Source organism: Agelaius tricolor, unplaced genomic scaffold (genome assembly GCF_023055355.1).
Source record: "Agelaius tricolor isolate 1412-34295 unplaced genomic scaffold, bAgeTri1.0.p SCAF_9, whole genome shotgun sequence".
NCBI lineage: Eukaryota > Metazoa > Chordata > Aves > Passeriformes > Icteridae > Agelaius > Agelaius tricolor.
In genome coordinates, this window is record NW_027269269.1 from 13896016 (window position 1) to 13906414 (window position 10399).

Below are 10399 nucleotides of genomic sequence, written 5' to 3' on the forward strand. Positions count from 1 at the left end.
GAATGTGCTGGAATGAGCAAGAAGGAGATGACCTGCAAGCCCAATGAGTCCACAGGAGAATGGTGTGTGTCCTCCTTCTTCTTCCCCTACTCTACAGAGGGGAGATCACATGGTCCTTCACTCCCAGATTAGTGCAGGGAAAAAATGCAGATAACAAAGAGGATAACTATAATAGCTCCACTCACATTTCTATTAATTTAAACCTCTCTACAGCATATGAAAGATAAGGGGAAAAGACATACATTGTTTAGAATTCAAAAAGTCTTATTAACCTTCCATAACTGTCTGATAGTACTCAAAGACCCAGCTGCATGAAAGACTGTATATATGGTCTCTAATTTCACACCCCCTTGCTTGCCAAATAATGACTGCAATGAAAAATCAAATCATACTGAATTTTACATTCTTGTAGAACTTCACTAATTATTCCATGGCTAAATAAATATATAAATGAGACCTTGACATTCAATTTCACTTCAATGCAAACAGTGGATAGGAAACTCTATTACTCAGACTGCAAACTCTCTGAATAAAGAACAAAATGTCTTGGTAAGACATTAGGCATCTGGGAAAATGAAAAACTCCTTCCAGTGTAAAATTATTCTGATAATAGCTGACAGTTTTGAGCAACAAAGAGAAGAGGAATTATGAGAGATTTTTCTTATTGTCCTCCTTCATTTTTTGCCATTATGGTGCAGTGTGTTTGAAACAAGCAAAAGGAGATATCTTTCCTTCCTACAAGTCATAGTTAAGCTGCTATGCTCATTGTAGCTGAAAATTTTGATGAGTTCAGAAACTAACCAGACAAATTCAGGAAAGAATAAGCCACAGAACCATAGAACATCAATGCACCATCTCTGGCTCCTCAAGCCTCAGAAGCTTAAACTCCTTGAGGAAGGGAGATCACTCCAGGGAAATGACTGTATAGGCTTGCTCTTCTCCCAGATCCACAGTGCATCTGCCAAGGGCCATTGAAGGAGCAGGATAGTGGACAACAAGGTCCTTTATTTTGATCATTCCTATGACAAAAGCGAATTAAATATTGCCCAATTGCAGTGGTATCTTCAGCACAAATGTCACCAGGCATCTGGTCTGTATTGCACAACAGTGCATATAATATAACTCCTTGATATTTGACAGCAAGATCCTTAAAGCAGTTAGAATGCAAAAGATACAAAGATTTGGAGCTTATTTTATAAATTTGAAAAGGTAAGCCTGCTTTCAATTTTTCAGAAGAAAAAGCAAAGATTTGGAATAAAAAAAAAAAAAGCCTAACAATTTTGTGGGTAACAAAGCAGATATTGTTGAGGCTATTCGCATGAATACTGTAAACATTATTTGTACACAAGTTATACATTCTGGGAGATTTAATGCACCTAGAAAAACATTTGAAAGAAAGGAGTGACCAGGTGTGTTCCTGGAATTCCTTTCTTCTCCCCAGGCCAGAGAACAAAGATTAGAATATTCCAGAAATAAATAGCTTAGAAAGCAAGTGATGCATCAGTTGTGCAAGGTACTAAGGTATTAAATAATATAAATCAAAAACTTTAGGAAGTAATATGTTTAATACTTCTGACATAAGTGTAAGAGATTCTTGTGATTTAAATGGCTAAATTAATCTTAAATTGTTCCTGGTCATCTGAGATGGACTTGGCCTAAGCAATTTTACCATTTCAACCTTTTTATTAGAGTATGGTTTCAACAAAAAAATCCCAAATCACATAAAAATTTTGAAAACCTTGGGTAGCAAGGTTAATTTCAGAAACTGCAAATGACTGATTGGGTTCTGATCACTATGATTCGGCTGTGATGATATAAAAATACTAAAAGCCCTCATGCTTATGCCAGGGTCTTTTGTCACCCATTTGCTCATCTTCAGATATGCTTGACATAACATGTTTATCTCCCTACAAGGAATATTTAGCTACATTATAAATTAAAGGATTCTATTTTGTGTGCATATGCTCACTTGCACTGATGCAAAGTTGGGCTTTTGCACACCACAGACATGGACTGACACACCAACAATAAATTGCTACACTTCTCAAATTGAGTTCATTGTCAGGCACAGAAAATGTTTTGCTGGAAGCTTTGTGTACACTAGTGAATTTTGGGATGATCTAGAATTAAGTACTGCCAACTTTATTTTGAACTTGATCTTCCACTTACAAATAACAAAGCCACATTTAGTCTTATGTCAGGTAAAATTCATTTAAGCACACGGGAGCTGCAGGGCAATATTGTGCATCCTGATAGCACATGCCTGGCCAAAGCATGACCAAATATCTCTTCACCACTAAGGAGTGATAAATGCAGATTGAAAGAAGGACTGAAAGTGAGTTAGAGTGTGAAAATTACTGCCAACTTACATATGGTTACTCTTAATTGCCCCTTACACCAAAAATAAGAAGATACCAATGAAGAGAAGGGACATCAATGTCTTTTGTATGAATGCTTTCTTGAGGAATCTGGGGTTTTTCAGTATTTTATTAGTATTTTGCAAGTGATTATTAAAAGCAAACACTGGCACAAATGCCACATCAGATTCCACCATCGAAAGATGCAAAGCTGAGAAATTCCTAAAAATGTTTGCCTGTAGCCTTTCTATATGAAGTCATGTCTCAAGTTTTCTAGGTCTGATATTTTGGGATCTCCCAGAACTGGAAGTAAGTGTCAGTTCTGCTCTACTTTTGGGACTTCCTTCATTTCATGAGGGCAAATATCCTCTTTTCTGTTTGAGTGCCTGAAAAATGCTGGACTTCTTAATATTTGGTGGGCCTTACAATTCGGGTGAGAGGTGTTTTTTATGACAGTTACTTTCACAGGTGACTTTGTAATTGTGTTTGTTTTTTAAACTGTCCTTGCATGCATTTGATTTCAGTGTGATCAGTAAGTTTCTCTGTGTAACATCTTGGACTTTAAATACTTTATGTCATCTAAAGAACTGCAAATGGTTAATGTATTGGCATGGTATATAAATATGTATTTTGCCTTAATTCTCAGATAAAGAAAATGAAATGGAGACAAACAAAGCAGCCCTGTGCTGCCACACAAAACCTCTTTTTAATGTGTTTGATAAATGTTTCAAAACTTAAAATGATAAATAAATTTAATTTTCATGAACATAATGCAGAAGAAAGCTGATTGCAGTACCCTTCGACTTGTGTCCTACATGTCCAGTCATTTCACGCTGAAACAGATGACCGTGATAATTCAGCTTAATCCCTTTCAGAAGGGGGCAATTTCTCTCCATCACTAGAAAGAAAAGACAAGATAACCAGCCCAGATGCAGACATCTGAAGCAGGTTGAGACATAAGAAAGGTGATTTAACCTTACATTTAACCATGCATTGTGTCCCCAGGGCAAACCAGAGCAGTCCTTGAGCCCAGCCAAGGTGTAATGTGCTGCTCCCCTGTACGGAACTGGCTTGAATTCATCTTCACTGAAAGATTTTCCTACCTCTTGAAAACAGAAACACAAACATCCCTGAGTGAGTTGCTGATAGAGTTGCCAAAGGCATCTATCAGAAAAATGAACTTGTCTATCTGTTTTTGAGCTGTACTGATAAGTTTACATTAATTCTACAAAACCATCCTTACAAAGAAATAGGCTGGATAAATTCTCTAATTTTTAAATGAGAGCTATGCCACCTATACTCTTCAAAATACAGATAAATCAAAGAACAGTAATTCCTGCAATATCAGTTGTTTTGTAACTTTTATTATATTTCTAGACAACCTTCTGAAATAGAAATAACAGTAGGAGATAAGTAGCTTTTCTAACAGTGAACTGTATATTTCCTACAAATAAAAGGAAAGTTCACCATTACCAGATATATGAGCAAATACATGACATGGAGTATTTCTCCCTTTCTAGAAAAATAGCATTGAAGATGTAAAGCAGAACTATTTAAAGGAGTCTGTACATATGTTGACTTTGAAATGCAATTTCTATGGAAACAACAAACAAAGAGGATATCACAGAGAGTGCCAAGCTCATATTCATGCCTGGACTGATTTCAAGTCTTTTCCTTGCTGAGAATTAACACTGAAGGTTTTCATGCTGAATTCTATTATAAAAGTCTTCCAGCATGTTATTTTCATTCCTTGACTTCTCCCTGCTCCTTTTTGATTACAAGGCATGAATAACACGTTTTTTTTATTCTTAAAGGCTAATAACTTTGAATGCCCCAGCTTTTGGGGTAACTACTTGTTAAACATTTTTCACTTTCAAATATTACCATGTAAAAATAACACTGCAAAACTATGCACCTGAGTATGTCAGTCCAGGTTTTTATGATCAAAGCGGAGAAATGGATGATTTTTAGTTGCAATCAGTATGGCCTTTTCAGATATCTACATCATAAGGATCTGAAATGCATTCTATAAACACCTATTTATTGTTAAGGGAATCTGCAACACACTATATATGTATGTGTGTGTGTGTGTGTGTGTGTGTGTGAGTGTATTGCTAAACATAAAGATGTTGTGGTATATTACACCAAATATTGTAGCTACATATACAGAATAATCTGTGTTTACCAGATTATTTTCCTAGGGACAAACACCCAATTTTAAAAGAATCTCGAAATATGAAGGAAAAAAATCCTTGGAGACTCAGAAACCAATTTGTATTTTGATAAACTGTGAAAATCTAACAATTCAGAGGGTTTGTTTTATTAGTAATCAATTCATTTTGTGTTTCAAACCCTTAACTAACAAAAATATTTTTAGCAGAAATAAAATATTACAGAAATTTCAAATTTTAATACAATAGAAATAATTGTGAAGGACAGTGTTGGGAGAAAATATTAAATCTTGCAAGATATAGAATGCTGCTTGTCATTAAAAACAATAAATGAAAAGAATTAATTTTTTGTTTAACAGTGTGTGAAAAAATGTGCCTAGTCAAATTTTTAAAAAATTGTATTTTTTTGCAAAAAACCAAAGAATAATCAGGACATTTAAGGAAGGTTTTGCATCTGCCATATACTTCTTTGGAATGGAGGAGTTAAAATAATAGCTGTATTGCCAGTTTTTTAAACTTTAAACCCACTAAATTTTCAGAGTTTCCTTAATATTGCAGCACATATTTTATAAGGGTACAGAACAATTAAAATGTGGGAAGCAGAAAGGCTTTCATCTGAAAATGCAGCAATATAGAGAACACTGAGGATCCTCATTCCTGATCTTACTTAAATAGGTATTAAATTTGGAGTTGGAGTTTGAGTTGAATAATAGTAATTATAAATGTCTTCAGTTTAGTTTTCTTCTTCCACTTTTCCTAAAAAAAAAAGCCCCAAACCCTGTATATCAAGGGAAAAAGAAACAGAGAATCAGTTTCTCATGAAAAAAAAATCGAACCATTATATTTTTCATTTGTAAATTATTTCTCTAAAGATTTTAATAAGTTTTTTGAAAGATAGCCTGACATTCCACTTTTAAATGAAAAGTTTGCGTATTTTAGTAAAATTTCTCAAACAAAATCTCCATTCGTCTTAATTTCCTCTTATGCATTTGGCCAATTTCAAGCTCAATTTGCTTTTGTTTTAGAGTGATCAAACCTATATTTATTAATGAAAAACTGTCCTTTTTTTTCTCTTAAATATCTATTCAAACATCTGAAGAGGCACAATCTGGCTTCAGAACAAGAGGAAAACTCATAAGAGCAAAATATTTCATAAATTGCTAAATTTCAAATGAAAACAGCTTTATTTTGACATTTCCTTGCAAAGTCTGTTTTTGTAATGTAAAGGTTTTGTGTAGCCTTGTCAAAGAAAAGGGTGAAACTAATTAAAAATCAAATTGTTTCTGGCAGATAAAGTTTATTTTGGGAGTAAGATGCATCCATTTATTTACCTGCAAGCAGGTGCCTTCATGGATGTGTGACAAGTGAGACAGAGACTTAGTTCAGGTCTCTGGAGATAGATATTTGAAACATTTCAGATGGAGTGGACTAGGAGAGAGACCAGGAGGCAGACTGGTACCTTCTGGACAAAGCAGACAGAAAGTTGATGAAATAGACTGAGGCATCTCAAGGGAGTCCTGTTGCAAAAAACAATCTTACTAAATAATGCCATGGTAACTTTTGTCTTATTAGTCACAAAACCATGCTAACAATTAATAAAAAATAATCTTGGTTTCCAAAAGGCATATTGTGATAACAAACATTGATTGAATGTTACATTTACATCCACCTTTAACTGGAGTTTATCTGCAGGAAACAGTGGTTCACAGTAGAGCTTGAAAACCTTTGAGGAAACTAGGCAGGCTGAATGCGTTTACCTGTGTGGCTTTGAAGCAAAATGTGAGCAATAAGTATCACCATTTGAGGACTCAAATTTCCCTCTGCTTGGCCATGTCCTTAATGCTTTTAGCCTTTGCTGCAGAGAGGACTCCCTTGGGTGAAATGAATCTGTACAGTTAGTGCTATGTGTAAAGCATAGCACATTTGGACCTGTGCTATTTCTTCAGAGCCCTACAAAAGAGAATTAATACATTGAGAAGTCTGGCTGTTATTCTTATTTTGACAATGGCCTCATTATTTTATCCTGCTAATCTGATTTTCAAAGATTTATACATTAATTTTTTGTACATGAATCCCTGAAACTATGCTTGGAAAGCCCATGCTATTAATGCCACACAACTAATGCACATGCCAGGAGTAGACAAAATTTACAAGAAACAGACAAACCTCAGAATAATAATTTCATTATATCACCCTTATAAATCATCCCAGCTGTTCCGACACTTTAATTACAAAGTGACACTTCCAGTCTTAAAGTATTGTGTCCTGTGTAATAAATCATTTCACTTTATACACGTTATGAGTCTGGCTACTGTAGAGGAGTAATTTTACAATCCATTTCCTTTACAAAGGCAGAGAGTATACAAGAGATTAAATAATATAACTACAAAACTCAATAAAAATATTGTGTCAGTCCTGAATTTATTACAATGTATATGCACGCAATATATGTAGTGTTTTTCACATACTCCTTCCCCGTAGCCCAGTAAGCTTCTAGTGGACTGCAGGAATGGGCTGAAAAGCCTGGGAGCAGGAAAGAGTTGGCATGTTCTGGAGCAATTGTACACAAAAAGTGATATTTTATGAAAGCTGCATGTAAAGGACAAAACCTCCAGAATAATTTCACTAAGCAACTTGTAGGCAAGGGAGTAGGAAGAAAATCTGAGTGAGGAAAAAAAAAGTGTGTGACTTGATTTCAGTCTTACACACACTCAACATAATTACAATAAAGAAAAAGCAGAAAAAATAGAACAGTTTTCTGTAAACAGTGGCTTCAGGATGTCAAAATGAAAATGAGCAAAACTGAATAATTATAGGAGTAAATACAGTCCTAGCATGGAGCTACCGGGGTCTGCTACTCTGTTAGGTATGTACAAAAATTCACAGTAATGTTAATAAAGGCTGCAGAGACAGTCTGTGATCCATACACCCATTCCTCTTCAAATTTACCTACAGAGTTATTTGTTCTGCAGCCTTAAATCATGACAAGCCATTTTTGTTCAAGAAAAAATGCCATATTTTATCTTCATTTTGTGGTGTGCTTCATCATAGACCTAGCTCTGAAGCAGCAGGATTTCTGGCAAGCATGTTATACAGCCTCTGTGAAAAGTTGTTTGCAATAGTAGATGTGTTGGAGAGAGGTCAAGCTGTTTTCCATGGACAGAGTCTTCCAAAGGAGTGACTTTGATGCTAGAAATGTTCTCCTTTCTTATCACATGATCCTTGTCTCGGCTGCATCTTGCTACATTCACTTTGCTGATTTCAGTTTATTATCATCAAGCTTTAAATGCATTTGACTACATCAAAAATATGAATGTTGCAATTAACATTGATTTGTGTGCATTGCCCTTTGTGAGGATGAAATAATTTCACAGATGTCTTGGGACATGGAATTTTTACATGATCATATTAACCTCAGCTTACCAAGCAGTAGTCTATAACCTGTGAAGCATTATCAGGCTGGCATAGAGATATCCATTATTTTGCTCAAAAAAGAAGCAGCTTCCCCCCACACAATCATTGCTTTTAGATATTAATTCTCCCAGCATACATCCTGGTTACAGTGTTAACATTGTGTGATGCAAAGTGGTATACATAATTAATGAGCATCTCAAATCTAGGCAGTTATGATTTAAATTTCTCTGTTGCTATTTTTGTCTTTTTTTTTCATTTGTGAGATTTGAAAGGAAAAATAATATTATGGCCTCTGTCCATCAGGTTTACTTTTTATTCTATACTTATTTTCCTTATTGAAAGTTTCATCTTTTTGTCTGTGAACCAGTAAGGCTCTGCACATACAGAAACCCATTCTGAAATCAGCTCCATATGGACAGACCATATGGGCACACTGAGTCCCATTGAAGTGAACTATGGTTAGCATTTCTTATTTCTGCTATAATAACATGCATGAGTCCCTAACCATGGGCCTTGTTCTGCCAGGCACTGCACAGACACAAGAAAAACTTAATCTTAGTGCTAGCAGATAAACCATCACAGTACAGATAGCATGAATGCTGCAAGCCATTATGGTAGCAGACTAGACTGTTAAATGGCACATATTGGTATTACCCTGTCAGATTTAATGAAATCACCATTTTTATATCATTCCCTTTATTGAGCATCCCTCTAGAAGAGGTCATTCTCATTTCCTTTCTGGGTATAAATCACTAGTGTTCTTTCCTGCTGTTGGTGAGGTTGCACATATGTGTGTTAAGGTTACAATGAAATATCATTTTGCACTCCGGATGTGTCTAGAGAGAGAGGTAGCTGTGTAATATGGGATAAAGGGAACATGTAGTGCATTAATAATCTTACAGGAGCTCATTTTTCTTAAAGCTGGGTGCAGTAAACTATTCAGTAAACATGTCCCTGCAGAAAGGCACTGTAAAACACCAATTTCCATATGAATTTATGCCTATAGTGCTTTACAGATGTTCCCTTCTTAGGAAAATCCTGCATAATGACAGCAGAATGAAACCAAAGGTTTATTTCCTGACAGCTATGTTTTTCATGGCAAATATTTACATGTAAAAGCTGAAAAGAATGATGCTGATCTACCCAACAAAGGTAAGGATATGCTTATCTATCCTAGAAACATTATAAAGGTGACTCTTCAGAGAAAAAGAAGAAAGGATGGAAAGGCAATTACATGTACATATTTTGTGTTCATCAAGGCTGCTCAAGATCTCACAATCAAGCTCTTTCCAAGTAGGTTGCAATTATATTGCAAACTGCTTGCTTGAAAAATAATGGTGGGTAATAATCTGGAAACTGAAGATTAAAAATAAGAGGCAAACCCTTAAGAGTTATGATAATATTCCATTAAACAATTTATCTGGGGCTGCAATGGATTCTCTGTTATTAAAATTCTTTAAATCAGGTTTGGAAGGCTTTCAGGAAGAGATGCTCTAGCTTAATCCAAAGTTATGGGCTTTACTTACAGAATTTCGGGTGAGAGTGTCTGACCTGTGCTATGCAAGCAGTCAGGTTAAATGATCATAATGGTTCCTTCTGGCCTTAAAATCTATCAATATATTAAGCCTCCTGCTGTAATGCTCTGATGCAGAGGCAATTTACATCAACTTCTGAAGAGCACTTAAATTAATTGTTTCATTAAAACCCATTTGAATGCTTCTACATCTTGATGCGTGCTACTTCTGGGTCCCTCACAGATTTCATGTGGAGATCTTCAGCTCCAAAGAGCCTCTTATGTTTGCCTGGCCTGACTTGTGCCTTCTGCCGGCCAGAACAGCCTGTTCCTGGGGAATTCACGCGGCGAGGAGCCCTGATGCCATGTCTAGTGCCCGTGGGTGGTTCCCTGGCTGCCACTAGGAGGTGCTTCCACGGCTCCGCTCAGTGCTCCCATTGGCATCATGAGGAATGAGTTCAGCTCTGTGTGGGAGCGAATTTCAGATCTTTCCTACACCTACAGCCTTATGCCAAAAATAAGATGCAATCATTTGTTTCCTAGGTGATAGCGGCACTGAGCATGTGCAGTCCCTGCTGCCTCTAAAATGGTGAAGTGTGTTATCAGCCTTCCTTGCAGTGCTTTTGAGGCAATGTATCAAGCAGCTTTTACTGCAGAACAAATGGCTTCTTGATTATGTACAGAAGGGAGAAAAATGTATTGAGGTTTGCAATTCAGTACTCATTCTTGGCAAAAGTAATTTTATTCTATTTGTTTGCTTTTTCTGCGCTAAGTGAAGGGAAGAGGGAGCAAGAAATGTCAGTTCCGAGGTTTCTAAAGAGTAGAAGACCTTTTAGATGTTCTTTCTTGATAGTCTTTCTTAGTCTGTATCTGCATGAAGCTGCGGAAGTTCTGGTTCCAACCTTGTTTTCTCATGCAGATTTTGAAATCTTGTCAAAGCAGAA